This window comes from Microcaecilia unicolor, chromosome 10, assembly GCF_901765095.1.
Source record: "Microcaecilia unicolor chromosome 10, aMicUni1.1, whole genome shotgun sequence".
In the NCBI taxonomy this organism is placed as follows: domain Eukaryota; kingdom Metazoa; phylum Chordata; class Amphibia; order Gymnophiona; family Siphonopidae; genus Microcaecilia; species Microcaecilia unicolor.
Window position 1 is genome coordinate 93,494,352 of NC_044040.1, and position 24,164 is coordinate 93,518,515.

The 24,164-nt window shown below is 47.0% G+C and overlaps 1 protein-coding gene across 1 annotated transcript in view; it reads left to right on the forward strand.

The window, feature by feature from the left end:
• The window catches only part of DGKI (diacylglycerol kinase iota), a 1,705,262-nt gene that overhangs the window by 762,683 nt on the left and 918,415 nt on the right, over positions 1–24,164 (forward strand).

Sequence of the window (24,164 nt, forward strand, 5' to 3'; positions counted from 1 at the left end):
TATGTATGTAGTCTGGAGTCAGATGTTAGGTAGCTCTCTTTTCACCAGGTTCCTGTGCACTGTACTGTGGGGTTGGCAGGTCCTCAGTGGTGTGGGCCAGCTGTTGGAGGTGCTGTATTGGTTCCCGGTAGCTTCCATCTTCCTTGTTTATGTGGTGTACCCCAGTCCCCATTTATGAAGTGGCCACCCATTCTCAAGGTCCATAGGCGGGGGAGGGGAGAATGATTAATGCAATGGATGTGTATAGCACATTATGGAACACCTTCCTAAATTGCTCCATAGGTAGTAGGGTAGGGAACATGCACATTACATTGTTTTTAATCGGTAGCCTGGACAAAATGATCGAGGTGGCTACAGGTAGTGCCACTGAGGCCTATGACGTGGTGGTGAGGGAGAGGGGTGTGTGTACAGGTACCAACCCAAAGTAACTGGTGGTGGCTAAAACCTGGTGGCTGCTGTGGCCTAGTGGTTAGAGCACCAGCCTTATAATCATAAGGTTGCTGGTTCAAATCCCACCTAAGGCAAGTCACTTCAGAGACAAGTTTGACACAAACCCAGAATACTTGAATGTAACACACCTTGATCGACTACTGGAGAAAGTGTCATCACAGCTGCAAATATGAGCACCATTTTTTTGTGCCCTTCCCTAACACAAGTATTACATTGCAACTGTGATGAAGTAACCATCCCATCTATTGGGTTTCCCATTGTTTCCCTTTTGCTCCTCAGCATTATATACCATAGCTGATGTATTCAATGTGAAAATATGAGCCAGCTGTTTGTAGGTCCTTCTTGGGCCCCCCCCCCCCCCCCCCCCCCCCCCACCAATGTGGCTTGTGGGTACGGATATGTGTCCATCAGACAGCAAACACTGTGTATGTGGTACCTGGAGTTATGTGGAAGTGTGTACCTGGCAGATCACACGTGGTACACTATTAATCTCTTATTGATGGCACTCTGTATTGTGGGTCAGTATGGTGGAGGGGAGGGAGGAAGGGAGAGAGAGATGCTGGCTGGCCATTTTTATTCATGAACACAAATATCCATCCAGCCTCCCTGGCCCAACCCCCCTGCACATATGGCCATGCAGGTTGGAATGAACAGGTGGCGTTCTGTCTGGCCAACATTCTCAGACATACATCACCTTCTCATTCACACAGCACATTTAATGCTATGCATATTGCTGCCTCCTTCCTCTCAACTCAACAGCACCATTTGGTGATATGTAATGCACAAGGGAGACAAACACACACACACACCCTGATAGTTATATTATAACAGAAACATTTATTTCCCCCCCACCCCCACCCCTACAAAATAAACCCCAACAATGCCCTCCTCCCCCCCACAACTCCCCCACACCCCAACAATTCCCTCCCCCACCCCCCACAGAACCCCCAACATTTCCCTCCCCCCACACACACAACCCCAACATTCCCCCCCCCCCACACACACAACCCCAACAATTCCCTCCCCCCACACACACAACCCCAACATTTCCCTCCCCCCACACACACAACCCCAACAATTCCCTCCCCCCACACACACAACCCCAACAATTCCCTCCCCCCACACGCACAACCCCAACAGGCCCCCCCTATTTAAATTAAGGGCGGCCACGCCCTCTTAGTAAGGCCCTCTGTAGCAGGGCAATGAGCAGCCCCAGCAGTACCCTTAGTGGGCCCTGGAGCTGCTCATTGCCCTGCCGTAGGGCTGTCACCTCCTGCAGCAGCTGGTGCTGGCCAACTAGAAGTTGCTGCTGGCCAACTATAATTTGCTGCTGGCCATCTACCAGCTGCTGCAGGAGGCGCACCACAGTGGCAGGCCCAAAGGCTGGAGGTGGGCCAGGGGACACGGAAGAAGATGGCCCAGGGGATGGAGGTGGGCCAGGGGACACGGAAGCTGGCCCAGGGGATGGAGGTGGGCCAGGGGACACGGAAGCTGGCCCAGGGGATGGAGGTGGGCCAGGCGATGGCGCTGCAGGTGGGGAGGGGTCCTCATGAATGTCCTCCTCATCTATGATGAGGACTCCCTCCTCCGAGTCCTCCGAGTCCTCCTGGTGGGCCGCCTCCTGGCCTGGCTGCTCCTCCTCCTCCTCATCCAGGTGCCCCTCCTCTTGATGTTCCTCCTCCTGCTCCTCCTCCTCCTCCTGCTCCTCCTCCTCCTCCTGGAGGTGGTGGCCCTCCTCATCCTCCCGCTCAGCTTCCTGCTGGTGGAGCCCTGTGTATGTAAAAGGAGTGTGATTGAGATCAGTGCATACACCATGGCTTGCATAGTGCAGTAGCTGGGTGGCGTGAGGCAGGGGATGGGGCAGGGTGTGGTAAGGCGTAGCCTATGCCCATGGGGAATGAGCTGCATCAGATGACATGAAACAGAACCCTGGACCCTCCTCTGACACACACCACGCAGGACATGTTGCCATACCAAATTCATTGCTGACCAGCATGTTTGCATTGTGAGATGCAACGAGGGGTTGATGGGCAGTTGTTGTAGGAGTTATTGGGGGGGGGGGGCCAGTGGGAAGGGTGTTGAGCACAATTCTTTTATGTGATTTAGGCCATAACATGCAGTAAAAGTAGGGCCTCAGGCAGCTGTACCAGGACACAGTAATCAGCCACCACAATAAGGGGAATAGTAAAGTGTGGCATATCATCTCATTCATCTCGGGGGGATGGTCGGACGTTGCAAGCACGCTCATGGGAGAACCCCTGCAACCTGCATCCTTGATCTGGGACAGATATGGTATTACTAGGTGGCTATTAGGCACATGGGAAGTGATATTGTACAACACATTTGCTTTATTCATGAAATGTATGTAGTAATCTGTATACAGGTGTCCTGTTTTTGAATACTTACGGCGAGCCCTGAGGTGCCTTCGCACCGCCCGGATGAGGTCGGGCCTCTCCCGCCTCACCCTGCGGAACCGCCTCCGCAGGGACTCGAGGTCCCGGTGGACTCCAAAGCGTCTGTAAGATATAAGTTTGTAGAGCAGGGGTCAGGGGTGTTGGTCCTTTTTGTCCTCTGCACACATTCATTTGCTATTCACATACCAGAGAGAGAGGGTCTACAGTGTTGGGGGGGGGGGGCACCTCCATTGGTAGTGAATCATAGGAGCCACCTTTTTTCCATTTTGGGGGGTGGAACCCCCAGTGGAGATGACCCCTCCCTCCATACATATTTGATATTGGGGGTGGGGTGGTGAAGCACCCACAGCAGCCACCGAGTTGGTTCCTATGCAGATGATGCCAGAGAGGTGGGCATGAGGCCAGACAGTACCGTTTGTATACATTATAATGTATGCTTGTTAAACTACTTTATATGTGTTATCATGACCATGTTATAAAGTATGGTATAGGTTTCATTGGTCTCATGCTTCCACTATTCGGAGGCTCCAAAGAGGGGTTGGAAAATGTGGCCTTCACATAACTAACGAAATTGTCACATAACACTAATAGCAAATGTCACATACCTAACCTAACGAAATACATTCTTGTAGGGATGTGGGAATGGTGGTCGTTTCAATAACATACAGATTATTAGTGATTGTGCATGTTCCTATATTACTCATGATCCTTGCATGGACACTCCAGTTACTGCTGGTAACATTGATGACGGAGCTGTTATATGTGTAGGTACAGGAGGGGAGGGGGGTTGGGCCATAACCTTACCTCTCTAACCTTTCCCGGATGCGGGACCAGGCTCGCATGGCCTGCAGCCTGGGGGGCAGGTGATGGTGCTGAATGAAGAGCCTGTGCCGGTGCCTTACACACAGCCGCACCAGCATCAGGCTCTCCTCCTGCCCGAAGTTGGGTTCCCTTCGTTGTGCCATTTTTCCACGTGTTGGAAAAGAAGTGCCTTATATAGACGACCTTGCGTGAGGGACGTCGTTTCACGCACAGCTCCATATATGGATGACCATTCCATATATGGCCCCTATCAGCACGTGGACGCCCTCGTAAGCATAGACGTCTTTGACGTGCACATGCCTGCAGGAGTGTGAAACGTGCCTTATATAGATGAGTATGACGCACCCCACCCGACCCTTTTCACATATACACAATATACATTTACTGCATGTTCAGTAGGTGTACAGTGCATGCAGATCCGCACATTCAGATGGGCACATATGATGAATGTATGGGTGGAGCAGCATGATATGTCTGTAGTTGACACATATATGCGTTCGTCATATATTTCCGTACCTGGATGGCCTGAACAACATGTACTGTACTTGCGATACACCTATGTACATTATTTTACACACCACGTGATTTGGTCGTTTGCACCTGCAATAATCGACCATCTTAGGGCGCCCAATTTAGTCACGCTTATGCGCTCGTCATTTGATTGTTTTCTTACAGGGATAATCGATTATCGAAAAACGCCCACACTATTTTTCCATTATACAGGTCTATTTTTGGACGTTATCGTAAGAACGCCCTAATTCGTACTTGGACGATCTTTCCATTTTGCCCCTCCAAGGTACCCAATGCAAGAAAGCGGCGATGCTAGCGAAGATTTGATATACCGGTAACATTATTGTGTGCACACAAACTGCAAAATATATATATAAGATCTGAGTGCAATAATTAGAGCTGTATACATGTTTGGGATGTTTTGTGTTATTGCAGAAGTGGGGTTGGGGTCTTGGTAACTGTGATTGTAATTTTGAACATGTTATTATCTTTATTTCCTTTGTAACTTACCACAAAGTATTTAACACCTTGCACTAGCTTTATCTAATACCATCAAAGCTTAACAATTGGTACCAACATTTAGGAACATAACCAACATGTGTTTCTATTTATCTTATTATTAAATAAACCTTTTAATATTTTTTTTGTCAAATCCCTTGGCTGCGTGGAGTTTATTTGGGAACCCTATTTGAAACTGTGACATTCATATATATTTATTTAGTTAATTATTGTAATTTACCTGCTCCATGACTAGGGGGTTTACACTACGACCTGTCTTTTGTGACCCATCTATGTTGTTGCTGAGTAAAGAAGAGTGGAGAGGTGAATTGTGGTTAGCTTGCTCTCTCTGTGTACCCCAGTGTGGTGCCATGACAGCCTGTATACACCTAGATATCACATGCCAGTCATAAAACTGGTGTGTGTGTGTGCCCATGTTCTAAAGATACACGTGTATCTTGTATTATTCTATAAATTATGATGGTCATTTTACAAGTGGTATCTGCATTTTAAACATGGATATCCTGGTACATCAATGTAGAAGCCCCCCCAGATGTAGAAAGGTGCATTTTGAAGCTAATCATTTATGCTGCGAAAATGTCCAAGATAGCTGAAGGCATTTTGTGGGTAGTATAGGGGCGTGTTTGGGTTGTGCAATGTTCTCAATGTCTAACTTGAATTCCGGATGGCATTTTGATGTAAGGCATTGCAAGCTAACATCGGAACTTACACCACCCTGTGACTGCTTGCATTGGTGCTGACTGGAGGGGAGCTGATTTGAGAGTCTGTAACCATGATTGCTATCTCTTTCTGCCAAGGTTTCTGGTCTTTAACCCCTCTCAGTGCCATCCATGCCATCTTCTCTCTGCATCCCAGATCTTACCCCTCTGCCCTGACTGAACCCCACAAAGACCCCCCTCTGCCACCCCTACCTATACCCACTCAGGAACTCTCTCCACATTCATCCATTATCCTGCCCCATCTGAGCTCCTCTCTGTCTACAGCTGCCAAAACGCCTTCCACTCCTTAGCCCCACATGCTGTCTGTGTGTGTGTGTGCGTGCACACTATGATTTGTGGCCTGTTTGTCTGTGTCTGTGCTGCTGCAACATGTCTCACTCTGAGTGTTGGTGGTGGATAGCATTCTGGGTCTGGGTGGTAGGAGTTGCACACCATGAGCCACTAGAATGTTTGGGCTGTCCAGGCCATGCTACATGATGCAGACTAGGAAGAGAGGAAGGCCAACAGGCCACATTCATATCATAGGGTTTATAGCCCCAGAGCCCTGTGTCTTGACTTCACTGAAGAGCAGTGCATAGGAAACCATTCACTATTTCTGCCAACAGTTGGAGCCCCTCCTCTGCTCCATCACTCACAGGGGAAATTTAGTGCCTGTCCACCTCAAGGTCATCTCTGTACTAGCCTTTCTCGCTACTAACAGTTTCCAGACTGTCCTGGCAGACAGTTCAGGTCTCAGCCATTCAGCCATCTCCCTTTAGTCTATAGTTTATTTCCTTTCTCTAAGGACAAGCAGGCTGCTTGTTCTCACGGTTGGGTGACGTCCGACGGCAGCCCCAGATCAGAAGATCTTCCTGGCAACAAAGTTTGCTAGCCCCTGCGTGGACATGTGCGAACCGCGCATGTGCGACCGTCTTCCCGCCTGTAGCGCGAGTGTGCTCCTCAGTCTCTTCTTTTCCACGGCTCAGGACGGCTGTTTTACGGCGGTTCTGTGTCCCAGAGAGGCCCCTGCTGCGTTTTTGCCGCTTTTCTTTGCCTTTTTCGCTGAGTTTCGGCGTGTTTACAAGTTCGCTCATGTTTTTCCATTAAAAAAAAATGTTTCCTTTATTTCTTTAGTTTTTCCCTGTAAGTTTCCTTTCTTTGTCATGAGCGGCCATTTTGGCCGCCCGTGTGGGTTTTTTCCCCTTTTTTGGTGTCTTGTTTTCGGCACCATCGCAAATTTTGACCTCGCTGGCGCACTTTTCCGCCCATGTCCTCGAAGCCTGCCAGCAGCTTCAAGAAGTGCACGCGGTGCAGTCGGACAATCTCGCTCACTGATAGGCACGTCTCGTGTCTTCAGTGTTTGGGGGCTGGTCATCGTCCCAATGCCTGCACGCTGTGTCTTCAGCTAAAAAAAAGAGGACCCAGGCGGCGAGACCAGCTCAGTGGAACCTGTTGTTCGGAGCCCAGTCCGGTCCTTCGACATCGACGGAGCCAGCGGTACCGAGGTCATCGCCAGTATCGATGTCGGCATCGGAGGGTGCATCGACGTCCGGAGCGCAGGTGATGGCTGTCCAGAGATCCCACGCTGGTAGCAGTGAGCCATTGAGTGGGTCTCCACCTGCCTTGAGGGCTCCTGCGGTACAGACCCCCTGAGACCGCCCTTCTTCGGACCCGGCCCTGAGGAGATGTGTGGATTCCATGTCCTCCTCGTCAAAACCGGGAAGTACCGCTGACGTGCTTCGAGCGAAGGCGAAGAACCACCGTTATCGGTCACCTTCCCGTCATGGTACCGAGAGCTCCGGGGCGCCGAGGGAATCGGCACCCAGAAAGCGTCGACGCCTAGAGGACTGCTCACCCTCCATTCAGGAGGTGTCAATCGCACTTCTCCGGACAGCCCGGTACCGCCTCCGTGCCCCAGAGAGATTCTGTCCTCGTTGCCGGTACTGGCCCCACAGCCTTGCTCGACGGACACTGTTGACGAGCGCCTCTGAGCTATACTTCCGGGGATTCTGGAAGGACTGCTGCGACCTTCTGCTCTGGTACCGCCGGTGCTTGCGCCGTCAGTACCGTTGAGAGATGCGACGGTTGGCTCCCCGCCCGTGGTGAGGACTGCGACGCTGGTACCGCTTGCGGCATCGGCGTCTGCGGCCATCCAAGTTGATTCCCCGTCGACGTCGCTGGAGGGAGCTTTGTCGCCGGCGGCGAGGGAGTCTTCTTCTCGACATCGCCATAGAGGACTTAGTTCTTCGGCGTCGAGACAGGCTTGGCTTCGGACTGAAGTTCGTGAACTGGTGTCCGATACCGAATGTGAGGCCTTGTGGGAGGCAGAGGAAGACCCCAGATATTTCTCTGATGAGGAGTCTTGTGGTCTTCCTTCTGATCCCACTCCTTCGCCAGAGAGAAAGCTTTCTCCCTCTGAGAGTCTGTCTTTCTCTTCCTTTGTCCGGGAAATGTGTACGGCCATTCCCTTCCCAGTGGTTACTGAGGATGAGCCCAGGGCTGAGATGTTCGAGGTCCTGGACTTTCCTTCGCCACCTAAGGAGTCGTACACTGTTCCCCTTCATAATGTCCTGAAGCAGACATTGTTGGCGAACTGGACGAAACCCTTAAGTAATCCCACTATCCCCAAAAAGATTGAGTCCCAGTATCGGATCCACGGGGACCCAGAGTTGATGAAGACCCAGTTGCCTCATGACTCTGGAGTTGTGGATCTGGCTCTCAAGAAAGTCAAGAGTACTAGAGATTACGCCTTGGCACCCCCGGGGCGGGAGTCTAGGACTCTTGACTCTTTTGGGAGGAAGGCATACCATTCTGCTATGCTCGTGTCCAAGATTCAGTACTACCAGTTCCACACGAGCATCCACTTGTGGAACAATGTGAGGCAGCTGACGGACTTGGTCGATAAGCTCCCCTCGGAGCAGGCCAAGCCTTTTCAGGAGGTGGTCAGGCAGCTGAAGGCGTGTAGCAAATTCCTGTCCAGGGGTGTTTATGACACTTTTGATGTTGCGTCCAGGGCCGCTGCTCAAGGTATAGTGATGCGCAGACTCTCATGGCTGCGTGCCTCTGACCTGGAGAATACAGTCCAGCAGCGGATTGCAGATGCACCTTGCCAGGGGGATAACATTTTTGGTAAGAGGGTTGAACAGGTGGTAGAACAGCTCCACCAGCGGTACACCGCATTCGACAAACTCTCCCACCGGACGCCTTCCGCATCTACCTCATCAGGTAGACGTTTTTATGGGGGCAGGAGGAATGCTCCCTACACTTATAATAAGCGTAGGTACAATCCACCTGCCCGCCATCCTGCTCAGGCTAAGCCCCAGCGTGCACGTTCAAGTCAACAGCGTGCGCCTCAACAGGCTCCTGCAGCTCCCCAGCAAAAGCAAGGGACGGGCTTTTGACTGGCTCCAGGCGAGCATAGCCAACATAAAAGTGTCCGTGCCGGACGATCTACCAGTAGGAGGGAGGTTAAGGTTTTTTCACCAAAGGTGGCTTCTTGTAACCTCCGACCAGTGGGTTCTTCAAATAGTCCAGCTGGGATACTCCCTCAATTTGATCTCCAAACCTCCAAATTGCCAACTGGGAGCTCAGTCCTTCAGCTTCCAGCACAAAGCAGGTACTTGCAGAGGAACTCTCTGCCCTTCTCAGCGCCAATGCGGTCGAGCCCGTGCCACCGGGGCAGGAAAGGCTGGGATTCTATTCCAGGTACTTCCTTGTGCAAAGAAAACAGGGGGGATGCGTCCCATCCTAGATCTAAGGGCCCTGAACAAATATCTGGTCCGAGAAAAGTTCAGGATGCTTTCCCTGGGCACCCTTCTTCCCATGATTCAGGCAAACAATTGGCTATGCTCTCTGGACTTAAAGGATGCTTATACTCACATCCCGATACTGCCAGCTCACAGACAGTATCTTCGATTCTGTCTGATAACACAGCATTTTCAGTACTGTGTGCTACCATTTGGTCTCGCCTCCGCGCCCAGGGTGTTCACAAAATGCCTGGCAGTCGTGGCGGTGTCTCTACGCAGGCTGGGAGTGCATGTGTTCCCTTATCTCGATGATTGGCTGGTAAAGAACACCTTGGAGGCAGGAGCTCTACAGTCCATGCAGATGACTATTCAACTCCTGCAGCTACTAGGGTTTGTGATAAATTATCCAAAGTCCCATCTTCTTCCAGTACAAAGACTTGAATTTATAGGAGCTCTGCTAGACTCCTAGACTGCTCATGCCTACCTTCCTGAGATGAGGACAGACAATCTTCTGTCTCTTGTCTCCTGGGTACGAGCATCTCAGCAGATCACAGCTCTGCAGATGTTGAGATTGCTCGGCCACATGGCCTCCACAGTTCATGCGACTCCCATGACCCATCTTCACATGCGATCAGCTCAATGGACCCTAGCTTCCCAGTGGTTTCAAGCTGCGGGAAATCTAGAAGACGTGATCCAACTGTCCATGAGTTTTCTCACCTCCCTGCATTGGTGGACAATTCGCTCCAATTTGACCCTGGGAGTCCCTTTCAAATTCCTCAGCTGCAAAAAGTGCTGACGATGGATGCGTCTCTCCTGGGGTGGAGAGCTCATGTCAATGGGCTTCACACTCAAGGGAGTTGGTCCCTCCAGGAAACAGGTTTTCAGATCAATCTCCTGGAGTTGCGAGCGGTCTGGAATGCGCTAAAGGCTTTCAGAGATCGGCTGTCTCATCAAATTATTAAAATTCAGACAGACAATCAGGTTGCTATGTGCTACATCAACAAGCAGAGGGGCACCGGATCTCGCCCCCTGTGTCAGGAAGCCGTCAGGATGTGGCTTTGGGCTCGCCAACACGGCATGTTTCTCCAAGCCACGTATCTGGCAGGCGTAAACAACAGTCTGGCCGACAGGTTGAGCAGGATAATGCAACCTCACGAGTGGTCTCTCAACTCGAAAGTAGTACGCAAGATCTTTCAAGTGTGGGGCACCCCCTTGGTAGATCTTTTTGCCACTCAGGTCACCACAAGGTCCCTCAGTTCTGTTCCAGACTTCAGGCCCACGGCAGACTAGCGTCGGATGCCTTTCTCCTTCATTGGAGGAAGAGCCTCCTGTACGCATATCTTCCCATACTCTTGGTAGGGAAGACCTTGCTGAAACTCAAGCAGGATCGTGGAACCATGATTCTGATCGCTCCCTTCTGGCCGCGTCAGATCTTTTGCCATCTTCTTCTGGAGTTGTCCTCCGAAGAACCGTGGAGATTGGAGTGTTTTCCAACCCTCATTACTCAGAACGAGGGGGCGCTTCTGCATCCGAACCTCCAGTCCCTGGCTCTCACGGCCTGGATGTTGAGAGTGTAGACTTTGCCTCCTTGGGTCTTTCTGAGGGTGTCTCCCGAGTCTTGCTTGCTTCCAAAAAAGATTCCACGAAGAGGTGTTATTCTTTCAAATGGAAGAGGTTTGCCATCTGGTGTGACAGCAAGGCCCTAGATTCTCGTTCTTGTCCTACACAGACCCTCCTTGAATACCTTCTGCACTTGTCCGAGTCTGATCTCAAGACCAACTCTAAGAGTTCACCTTAGCGCAATTAGTGCTTTTCATTATCGTGTAGAGGGTAAGCCTATCTCGGGACAGCCTTTAGTTATTTGCTTCATGAGAGGTTTGCTTTTGTCAAAGCCCCCTATCAAGCCTCCTACAGTGTCATAGGATCTCAATGTCGTTCTCACCCAGCTGATGAAACCTCCTTTTGAGCCACTGAATTCCTGCCATCTGAAGTACTTGACCTGGAAGGTCATTTTCTTGGTGGCAGTCACTTCAGCTCATAGAGTCAGTGAGCTTCAAGCCTTGGTAGCTCATGCTCCTTATACTAAATTTCATCATAACAGAGTAGTCCTCCGCACTCACCCTAAGTTCTTGCCGAAGGTGGTGTCGGAGTTCCATCTGAACCAGTCAATTGTCTTGCCAACATTCTTTCCCCGTCCTCATACCTGCCCTGCTGAACATCAGTTGCACACATTGGACTGCAAGCAAGCATTGGCCTTCTATCTGGAGCGGACAAGCCCATTCAGACAGTCCGACCAAATGTTTGTTTCTTTTGATCCCAACAGAAGGGGAGTGTCTGTCGGAAAACGCACCATCTCAAATTGGCTAGCAGATTGCATATCCTTCACTTACGCCCAAGCTGGGATGACTCTTGAGGGTCATGTCACGGCTCATAGTGTTAGAGCCATGGCAGCGTCAGTGGCCCACTTGAAGTCAGCCACTATTGAAGAGATTTGCAAGGCTGCAACGTGGTCATCTGTCCACACATTCACATCCTATTACTGCCTACACCAGGATACCCGACGCAAGTGTCGGTTCGGGCAGTCGGTACTGCAGAATCTGTTTGGGGTTTAGAATCCAACTCCATCCCCCTAGGCCCAGTTTTATTCTGTTCCAGGCTGCACTCTCAGTTAGTTGGTTCTATTTAGGTCAATCTCAATTATGTCCTCGCCGTTGCGAGGCCCAATTGACCACTGTTTGTTGTTTGAGTGAGCCTGGGTGCTAGGGATACCCCAATCGTGAGAACAAGCAGCCTGCTTGTCCTCGGAGAAAGCGAAGTTACTTACCTGTAGCAGGTATTCTCCGAGGACAGCAGGCTGATTGTTCTCACAAACCCGCCCTCCTCTCCTTTGGAGTTGTGTCTTCCCTTGTCTTTTGCTTTCTACTGGACTGAGGAGCACAGTCGCGCTACGGGCGGGAAGACGGTCACGCATGCGCAGTTTGCGCATGTCCACGCGGGGGCTAGCAAACTTTGTTGCTAGTCAGACGTCACCCAATCGTGAGAACAATCAGCCTGCTGTCCTCGGAGAATACCTGCTACAGGTAAGTAACTTCGCTTTATCGCCTGGCTTTCAATGATCATGACTGTTTAGAACATAAAAACAGTAATAGAAAACAGAAAAGAACTCCACATAGAGGTAGGATAGACCTATATCAAACATACAAGGAGAATAAAACACAAGTAAAGCCTATCATACAAATACCCTTCAGTGAGTCCCCTCCCCTCTTAAGTATCAGTCAAACCTAATGCCTGTACGAAAAAGTCGGTTTTCAACAATCTTTTGAACTTTTTCAGGGATTCCTCAGAGCGCAAGTCACTGGGGAGCTGATTGCACAGTGCAGGGGCCAGCCAAAAAAAGGTGCCCTCACTAGCGGACTCCCAGCGAGCACACATAGGGGAAGGGACAGCCATCCTATGTTGAGACATTGATCATAGATGCCCAGCTGGGATATATAGCATGATCAAGGAACGCAACTAGAAAGGCATATTTGTATAAAGCGCCCTATGTACTAATAACAATTTAAATGTAATCCAGTACTGAATAGGTAACCAATGGTAATGTATAAATAGTGGTGCTATGTGGTCTTATTGACAAGCATTACCCAAGAGGTAGATAGCTTCGTTCTGCAGTGTTTGTAAATAGCTCAAGCTAGAAGCAGATATACTATTTCCACAATCCAAATGAGATACCAACAGTGTATGAAGTATTGTACACAAGCTTACCTTATCCAAAAAGCACTTAACAGCATGTAATTGTCTTAACACATAAGAACTTTTTATTTCTACCACACTGGATAACCAATCCTGAAACAAAAGGTGATGATGAAGCAGAACATCAAAGTATTTAAATGTAACCAGTACAGGAATTGATTTACCCAACATTGGAACCAATGTAGGATGGTTTATACAGTTACAAATTTATTTATTTATAGCATTTGTATCCCACATTATCCCACCTCTTTGCAGACTCAATGTGGCTTACAATGTATCGTTCTTGGTGGTAATAGATTAGAATGTAATCACTTATTGTTACATAGAGACTTTGAACAACATTAGAGTTTAAAGCAAGCAGATATTATAAAAGTAGTTACTTGTTGTTAAATAGAGATTTTGAGTGACATAGTAGAAGTATAAAGCAAGCAGATATTATAAAAAAATAGTTATGAGTAAAGGTGTGGGAGATGTGTACATTTATATTTGTTATTCTATGTGGTATGCCTTTTTAAAAAGATGGGTCTTCAGTGATGTTCGGAAGTTTGTTAGTTCATAGATTCCTCTCAGGTTGTGCGGCAGTGCGTTCCATAGCTTGGCACTCAAGTAGGTGAAGTTTGCTGCATGCGTAAGTTTGTATTTTAAACCTTTGCAGCTTGGGAGATGAAGATTGAGAAATGTGCGGGCTGATCTTTTGGCGTTCCTTGTCGGTAAGTCTATCAGGTCTGACATATACGCTGGGGCGTCTCCATGGATGATTTTATGAACTAGTATACAAATCTTAAACGTGATGCGTTCTTTGAGTGGGAGCCAGTGTAGCTTTGCTCTTAGTGGTTTAGCGCTTTCATATTTTGCTTTTCCGAATATAAGTCTGGCTGCGGTGTTCTGGGCTGTCTGGAGTTTCTTGATCGTTTGCTCTTTACAGCCAGCGTATAGTGCATTACAGTAGTCTAGGTGGCTGAGCACCATTGATTGTACTAAGTTACGGAAGACTGTCATTGGGAAGAACTGTTTTACTGTTTTTAATTTCCACATTGAGTGGAACATCTTCTTGGTTGTGTTGTTCGTATGATTCTCAAGTGTTAGATGATGATTTTCGATAGTCACTCCTAGGATTTTTAGGGTGTCTGAGATAGGGAGTATCAGATTTGGTGTGTTTATGGTGGTGAATTTGCTCGTATTGTGTTGAGAGGTGAGTATTAAGCATTGGGTTTTTTTCTGCATTAAGTTTGAGCTTGAATGCGTCCGCCCATGAGTGCATGATGTGCAGACTTTAGTTGATATCGTTGGAGATTTCCTTTAGATCTTGTTTGAATGAGATGTAAATCGTTACGTTGTCTGCGTATATGTATGGGTTGAGGTGTTGGTTGGATAGTAGTTTAGCCAGAGGTATCATCATTAGATTGAATAGAGTCGGCGAGAGGGGGAATCCCTGTGGAACTCCGCATTCAGGTGTCCATGTGGCAGATGTAGTCGAGTTGGATGTCACTTGGTACGATCTTGTGGTTAGGAATCCTTTGAACCAATTAAGAACATTGCCTCTGATTCTGAAGTATTCAAGGAGATGTAGAAGAATACTGTGGTCAACCATATCGAAAGCGCTGGACATGTCGAATTGTAGAAGTAGTATGTTTTTGCCAGTAGCGATTAGTTGTCTAAATTTGGACATGAGAGTAACTAGTACTGTTTCAGTGCTGTGGTTAGCACGAAAACCTGATTGGGAGTCATGGAGTATTGAGAACTTATTTAAATAGTCGTTAAGTTGTTTGGTTACCATTCCCTCCGTTATTTTGGTTATTAGGGGGATAGATGCTACTGGTCTGTAGTTAGTTAGTTCACTAGCATTTTTCTTTGCGTCTTTGGGTATGGGGGTGAGTAGAATATTTCCTTTCTCCTTTGGGAAGCGACCATTTTGTAGCATGTAGTTCAGATGTTCTGTGAGGTCTGTTTTAAATTGTTGAGGAGCGAATGTTATGAGGTTGTTGGGACACATGTCTAGTTTACAGTGAGATTTGGCAAATCTCTTGAGCGTTTGGGAGATGTTGCCTTCTGATACTGTCTCGAAGTTTGTCCAGGTTCTGTCCGCAGGGTATACACCAGAGTCTGGGTCTAGGCAGTCGAGGATTGTGGTTTAGTCGGTGGTGCTGCTAGGTATCTGATGTCGTAGTTTTACGATTTTCTCATTGAAGTATTTCGCGAGGCTGTCTGCTGTTGGTGCCTCTGTACTGTTAGATGTGACCGGTGTGGTGTCTAGTAATTTGTTCACTAGTTGGAAGAGTTTGTGTGTGTCTTTGTAATTTGGTCCGATTATGGTTTTTTAGTATGTTCTTTTAGTTTGTCTTACGGTGTATTTGTATTTCCTATGTAGTTGTTTCTAGGCTTCGTATGTGGAGTTGTTTTTTTTTTGTTCCATGCTCATTCCCGCCTTCTAACATGTGTTTTAAGTTTTTTCAGGTCTTCGTTGAACCATGGTAGTGAGTTCTTTCTATGTGAGGTTCTGGTTTGGATCGGGGCTATGTCGTCTAGTATGTGTTTGCGTCTTTTGTCCCATTCTTGGAGGAATTGGTGTGTATCAGTTTTTGTAGTCCATTCATTATCGTAGATTTGTTGACAAAATGTTGCTGGGTCTATTCTTCCTCTTGTTGTTTTATCAACATTTAATACCAGATGATTTCTCATTAACCAGCTGGCAACATCATCAGACATTTCTGCAGCGGAACAAAGTCCAAAGCTAAGGCAGAAACCTTTGTCAATAGCAAAGCGTCATTGGCATAGCAATAAACACCAATTCCATGGGCCTGTATAATAGAAAACAAAGGGCTTAAAAAATGTTAAACAAAATGGAGGAGAGGGCAGAGGCTTGAGGTACGCCACAGTCTAGTTGATATTGAGAGGAAATTACATTGACACTATAAAGTACGGTCTGACATGAATGACCCAAACCATTTATAGGACAACATCTGTCAGACCAATGGACTGTAAACGGGAATACAGAAGTGAATGATCTGTTGGATCAAATGCTGATGTCAAATCTAAGGAAACATCTAACCCTATTTGGCCACTATCCATTGTACTATGGATATCATTGATTAGTGACACCAAGATCGTATCAGTAGTACTATGCCCTATACAGAATACTGACTGTTGAGGATGAAGGATTTTATTGTTCTTAATGTGATGAATAGGCTGTGATAAAATGACCTTTTCTACTACTTTAGATATAAAATACAAATTAGAAATAGGTCTGTAGTTAATTGATACAGATGAATTAATGGCACCAGCTTTTAAAACAGGGCATACTATTGCATGTTTCCTGGATAAAGAACCAAACTCCCATTTGCTTTTTAAGCAGTTCCTCATGGTCCTTCTCACATATACCACTGAGTACATTGAATTCCCCCAGATCTAGCAGCAGAGACAACACACTATGACCCCTAATTCTATGAGGTTGCTCAGTTCCCGTCTGTTCTTTTTGAGGGACCTCAGGGCTCCCAAAAGGAGAGAACCCACCTACCACAGCAAAAAGGCCTTCTACTCTCTCAATATACAAGCCATGTTCAGTACACAGGAGAGATCACTGAAGCCTTCCCACAATTTCCCAGATCCCGTTACCACTCCTACATCCTGGCACATTCAGGGATATATGATGGCTTAAAGAGCAGAGAGATCACTGGAGGATGGCTCATAGGTAAGAAGCTTATATACTGATCCTAATTCAACCCTACAGCACCTTTTGCCACAGCTTAATGCATACTATCAATGTGCATGCAGCTATGGCTGTACCCCACCACTCAGCTATGCTCTCCCATTCACCTCATGTCCATTCTCTCACTCTTCCCATCTCACACAGGTAATCAGGGCTACCTCAGAGGAGGTGGCTGATAACTCCCATTGTAATACCTAGCAATGAGGCAGAGGAGTGGTATAACAACAGGGCACACCAGAATTGAGCATACTTTTGTGCTGCTGAAAACCAGATCCAGGTACCTAGATAGATCATGAGGGAATGTAGGATGTAAATAAATAATACTTAGGATACCCCTACAGGAATGTGCTCTATAAACCTGAAAACGTCTGCAAAATATTCATGGCCTGCTGCATCCTGTACAACCTGGCACTAAGGTGAAGAATACTACCCCTTAAGGGACTGGAGCAGGACAGGGAGACAGAGGAGGATGAGGAACAGGTATCATATGGAGAGGAACATGCACATTAACACCAGCATGGTTTGCAGCCTGCAATGATCTCATACACTGCGCACTTCAGTAACAATATATATTTTTCATTATATAGAAGTGTGGCATTTGTAAGAATGATTCAGTCACCATTAGGCATGGTAGAATAGAGAAGTGCACATTCTATTGTGCACTCTGGACGTTTCTTGTATATTCACATCTTGGAATGAATTAATTTGAGTTCAGTCTCCTAATATGTGTATGTACTATCATAAGATATCTAGCTCATAGAAATAAAAAGCAAATTTATTTACATGAACAAAGAACTATTTACAAGAGCAATGTACAAATGAATAAAGACAGTAACATTTAGAAAGTCACAGAACAGAAGTAAAATATCAGTTCTCTAAAATGCTGTATGGAACTAATCAGGTCTTATTTAAGACAAACGCATACAGATCCCTATGGCATTCAGTTAGGCCACCTGATCATTACCTAAGAAAAGGCAATTATAGAGCTTGACTTACAACTGTCATGATAAGATGAGTCTGCCCTTGGGGTACAACTGGGTTCCAATGAAGATCAGCGAGTTGTTGTTGTCCTGACAGGTACAATGAAATCAGGTCAGATGTTGTTGATGTGCTGAGTTGATGCCTTTTATAATCATTCTGGTAACAGCACTGTCACCGCTGTCTTGATAATACCATTCAAGATGATTGGCTGTGTCCTGTCTGTAATGATTTTCAAAACCACAAGAATGTCTTTTGACATCATGATGCTTTTCTTGGAACTCAGGTTCTGAAGAGACTAGAAGTCACCTTTTGATGTCACTCTTGATTCTTTCCTCAAATTCTGGCTCTGAGCAGTCTCAAGGGTTGCTGTGACATATAAGAACATAAGAGTATCCATAGTGGGTCAGACCAATGGTCCATCTAGCCCACTATCCTATTTCCAACAGTGGCCAAGCCAGGTCACAAGTACCTGGCAGAAACCCAAATCATGGCAACATTCCATGCTACAAATCCCAGGGAAGGCAGTTGCTTCCCCATGTCTGTCTCAATAACAGACTATGGACTTTTCCTACAGGAACTAGTCCAAAGGTTTATAAAACCCAGATATGCTAACCTCAGTTACCACATCCTCCAGCAAAGAATTCCGGAACTTAACTATTCATTGAGTGAAAAAATATTTCCTCCTACTTGTTTTAAAAGTATTTCCAAGTAACTTCCTTGAGTGTCTCCTAGTCTTTGTAGTTTTGGAACGACTAAAACATCGATTTACTTCTACTCATTCAACACCACTCAAGATTTTGTAGACCTCAATCATATCTCCACTCATCCGTCTCTTTTCAAAACTGAAGAGCCCCTACCTCTTTAGCCTTTCTTCATACAGAGGAATTCCATTATCATTTTGGTCGCTCTTCTTTGAACCTTTTCTAATTCCGCTATTTATTTTTTGAGATACAGCGACCAGAACTGAACGCAATACTCAAGGTGCTGTCGCACCATGGAGCGATACAAAGGCATTATAGTATTTATGGTCTTATTCGCCATCCCTTTCCTAATAATTCCTAGCATCCTGTTTGCTTTTTTTGGCCGCCACCACACACTGAGCAGAAGATTTCAGCATATTATCTACAACAAAAAGAATAAGGTTTTAGATACATAGGATCATGGGGTATTATGTGGAAAAATAGCAGGTTGTAGTGTAATGATTGGCTACATCTTTCTGTGATGGGAAAAAGGATCCTTGGGAAGAAATTCAGACAGTATGTCTCTAGACATTTAAACTAGAGAGTGGGGGGGGGGGGGGGGGGTGACAAAAGGAAACAAGGGATTTCAGAAAGTCACCCCCAGAATAAACATGATGACAGAGTGAAAGTTCATGTAAATATAGAAAACCACCTAAACTCACTAAGCACATGGAAAGCAATGTGCACACATGCTCGTAGTCTAAGTAAAAAGGTTCAAGGCTTGCAAGCCCTGATGTTTGAAGAAAACTTGGATATTGTTGATATTACAGAGACGTGGTTCAATGATTCCCATGAATGGGATGTGACCGTACTGGGCTATAATCTTTTTAGGAAGGATAGAGAGGGCTGAAGAGGTGGAGGAGTGGTGCTCTATGTGAGAGACAATATCAGAGCAGCTGAAATGTAAGGAGCCTGGGGAAAGGAAGAAGCTTTATGGATCATCTTGGAAAGAAAAGACAAAACCTGTATCCACACGGGGGTTATCTACAGACCTCTGGCACAAATGGAGAAGTTGACAACGCTCTAATAGAAGATATTCAAAAGATTGGTATGAAAGGGGAGGTGCTACTGTTGGGAGATTTCAGTTTGTCTGACATGGATTGGAACGTCCCGTCTGCAGAATCGGAAAGAAGTAGGGAGATTGTGGATGCCTGTCAAAGTGCCTTGCTCAGACAAACGGTGACAGAACTCATGAGGGAAGGATCGATGCTGGATCTAGTGCTCACGAATGGAGGAAGTGTTTCCAATATCTGGGCAGGTGCCCATCTATGTATTAGTGATCATCACATGATATGGTTTGATATAAGGGCAAAGGCGGAATGTGGATGCACAAAACCCAAAGTACTGGATTTTAGACATAATGATTTTGATAAAATGGGGGAATACCTGAAGAAGGAACTGTTTGCGTGGGAAGGCGTAGTAGATGTGGAAAAACAGTGGTTCAAGCTAAAGGCTGCTATAAATACGGCAACTGATCTTTATGCAAGGAAAGTAAACAAAAACAAGAGAAACAGGAAGCCTATATGGTTCTCCAAACAAGTAGCTGAAAAAATAAGAGCAAAAGAGGCTTTGTTCAAGAAATACAAAAGAACGCAACGAGAAGATCACGGAAAAGATTATTGGATTAAACTCAAAGAAGCGAAGAGGGAAATACGGCTAGCGAAAGCAGAAGAAGAAATGGCTAAAGATGTAAAGAGAGGTGACAAGACCTTTTTCAGATATATTGGAGAAAGGAGAAAAGATAGGAATGGAATTATGAGACTGAACGATAATGAGAATGGCTATGTGGAGAGTGATGAAGATAAAGCAAACGTGCTAAACAATTATTTCTCTTTGGTGTTCATGGAGGAAAATCCTGGAGAAGGACCGCGGTTGGCTGCTGAGGGAACATCTGGGAATGGAGTGGATACTATGCCGTTTACGAAAGAATGTTTATAAACAGCTTGAGAATCTGAAGGTGGACAGAGCTATAGGGCCGGATGGGATACATCCTAGGATACTGAGGGAGCTCAGAGACTTCCTGGTGGGACCTCTTAAAGATTTATTTAATAGATCTTTAGAGATGGGAGAGATTCCATGGGATTGGAGATGAGCGGATGTGCCTCTTCACAAAAGTAACATAGAGGGGCATTTTCGAAAGGTTGTCCAAATCTGAATTTGGGCGTCCTCACGAAGTCAGCCAAAATCAGGTAGGTATAATCGAAAAATAATATGGGCACCCTTAGACATTCCATTATAGCACTGTACTTGCGGAACATGCAGCTATGGGAAATACATAAGGAACATACATATTTTATTGTGTATATATGAAGTTCGCACACTTGATAATGATCCATATAAGGAAAACTCCGCATGTAGGCCCCGCACGCATGACGACAGTCCATGAACGTCCATGCGTCATGGCCATCCATGTGTGGAGCCATTATAGATGCCAAGACATGCACGTACTGACCTGTCCATATAAGAGATGGTCGTCCATATATGAAGCTGTACATGTAAAGACGTTCATCACGCATGGGCGTCCATATAAGGCGATGCACGTTTTCCAACAGTTATTCACTGAGAAACATGTCTCTCCGCAGGGAGCCCAATTTCAGCAAAGGTGAAATTGTATATTGGTGCAGCTGTGCATCAAGCACAGACACGTGCTGTTCAGGCACCACCACCACCTGCCCCCCAGGACTCTCCATCCAAGCCTGGGATGAGAAAAGGGACAGGTTGGAGAGGTAAGTGTTTGCTCACCCCCCATCCTGGGCTATCAGGGCCCCCTCCTGTAGCTACACATACAAGAGCTCCCTCAGCAATGTAAGCACAAACTGTAGTCTGCATTCAAGGGTAATCAGTGATATGTGCACATGCACATTCATTAATAGAATCTATGTACTAGAAAGCAAAAACATTCCCACATCCCTACAATACTGCACAAAAACGGTACTCTGTGTCCTCATGTCCACCTCAATGACATCATCTACATAGTAACATAGTAACATAGTAGATGACGGCAGAAAAAGACCTGCATGGTCCATCTAGTCTGCCCAAGATAAACTCATATCTTGAATTTGTACCTGTCTTTTTCAGGGCACAGACCGTATAAGTCTGCCCAGCAGTATTTCCCGCCTCCCAACCACCAGTCCCGTCTCCCATCACTGGCTCTGGTACAGACCGTATAAGTCTGCCCTCCCCTATCCTAGCCTCCCAACCACCAACCCCTCTTCCCCCCACCTGCTCCGCCACCCAATTTCAGCTAAGCTTCTGAGGATCCATTCCTGCTGCACAGGATTCCTTTTTGCATATCCCATGCATGTTTGAATTCCGTTACCGTTTTCATCTCCACCACCTCCCGCGGGAGGGCATTCCAAGCATCCACCACCCTCTCCGTGAAAAAATACTTCCTGACATCTTTTTTGAGTCTGCCCCCCTTCAATCTCATTTCATGTCTTCTCGTTCTACCGCCTTCCCATCTGTATCAATGTAATGTCCCGTCCCCCCCAATCAGTGTTGTGAGTCTCTCCTATTTGATTTCCAAATGAATTTGTGTGCTGAAGGCAAGAAGGGCCATCCCCTGACTCCTGGTGTACAAACTTATATCTTGCAGAAGATTTGGCATTCGGAGGGACCTCGAGTCCCTCCGGCAGAGGTTCCGCCGAACCAAGAGAGAGAGCACTGACATGATCAGGGCAGTGAGACGGCACCTCAGGGCTCGACGTAAGTATTATAAACAGGGCACCTGTACTTATTTGTAAATGTATTTAATAGCTTCCAACTAACCTCCTCTGAGATGAATGAGATGACATACCTCACTTCTGTATCCCCCTTTCTGTGGTAGATACTGTTTCATGGTATTCCTGCCTGAGGTCCTACTCTTAGTGGATGTCATTGCCTCATATTAAAGTTATGTGCTTCCCCCCCCCCCCCCCCCCCAAAAAAAAAAAAAAAAAAAAAAAAAACCCAAAATGGTCAGCCAACCATAGTCACAAATCATAATGCAAGCACGCTGCTGAGCAACGAGTGTGGTCTGCCTGTGTACTCTGTGTCAGACCACCATCCAGGGTTCCCTGTCATGTCATCTCATGCATCTCACACCCCATGTGTATAACCCAGGGCTCACCACACCTTTCCCCATCCCCCACCTCAGGCCAGCCAGCTCCTGCACTATGCAAGCCATGTTGGATGTTCTGATCTCAAAGACAATCCTGTTACATACACAAGGTGGCAGCAGCGGCAGGAGGAGGCCGAGGCATGGGAAGATATGCCTCCTCTGGAGGGGGAGGAGCACCCACCAGCCCCAGCAACACCACCAGCTGCACCCACACCACCAGCCCCAACAACACCACCAACTCCACCCACACCAGCAGCTACAGACAACAATGCCGCAGTACTGCAACTCCTGCAGCATCTGGTTGCTGTAGTCAACCAGTTGCTGCAGGAGGTGGCAGCACTGCGGCACTCTGTGGGGGAGTGGCAGGAGACCCACAGCAGGCTCGTGCTGCTGGTAATAGAGCTGCTGCGGCGGCATGTGGAGAGGGAGGGAAAGGGGAGGGGGGGAATGTTTGGGGGGGGAATGATTTGGGGGGGGAATTGTAAATAGTTTTTTTTATTGTATATAGTTACAATACAGTGTTACACTTTTGGCACTTACCAGGGTCTGTGTGTACTTTGTGCACTACATATGTGGTATTATCAAATGCTGGGGTTGATGTGAGAGGAGGCAGCAATCTGGGTTGCATGACAGGTGACCTGTGACAGAGAAACTTTGGTATACAAGTTGTGGTAAAGCCACATCCAGGATAGTTGGGTTAAGGCAGTGTCAGTTTGAAATACAAGTCCCAGAAGGCATTGCAGGCAAGGAGCCAGGGGGTGAGATAAGGAACCCGGACTGGACTCCTAGCTGCAATGTGGGAAGGCATGGGTGTAAGCTGGCAGGATGTGTAGATTGGCTGCCCCTAGGGGGAAAGAGAGTTAGAAAACCCTGTGTGAAAGAGCTCATCATTAGTCTAATGCTCAACTCAGCTGGTATGGGTGTGGGGGAAGCTAATGGAAGGAGAATAATTGGTTGTGAGAGCAGAAGCCAGGGATTGATTAGGCAGGTGGGAAGGAGTCCCAGAAGAGAGAGAAGCTGTTGCAGGCTGAAAACCCTTGGGTGAGAGAGGTCCCTAAAGTACTGAAGCAGGCTGAAATCCCTTGGGTGTGAGGAAGTCCCAAAAGTATTTGCAGGCTGAAAATCCTTGGGTAAGGGAGGTCCCTAAAGTATTGAATTTACCAGTGAAGCTGATGCAGGGTGAAATCCCTAGGGTATGAGGAGTCCCTAAAGTATTGAACTCTCCTGAAGGTAAAGAGAGTATAAGGTAGAAATTGCTGCTTTGTGATTGAACTGTGATGATAAACTGAAAGAACTGCTTCTATTTAGAATTGAACTACTGTTTATTGTGCACTGGATAAAGAGCCCAGACTGGTGCTGACTGTGAGCCTGTATTGAATCCTTGTATGTGCTGATAGCCTACTGCTTAAAGGGGACTATTTGCCACACACTTTCAGGGGGCATATTTGTGCTTAAGATTGAAGGTGAAGGCTGCTGTTGGAACTGTGTATCAGGTCTACTAGAAACCTGCATGGAATAAAGTCCTTAAGATTGAAGTTTTTGGTGGACATTTATTTCTTGACTGTACCAGGAACCCGTGGCTGGAGGAGATTTTTCTATCCTTGGCTGCACTTAGAGGTACCTGGTTACAACGTGTGATAAGTGTGGCCATACAGAAGGCCACCTGTTCCTTCCAAACTACATGGCTGTATGGTAAGGGGGCGGGAGGCTGGGTGGGCATTTCTGTTGA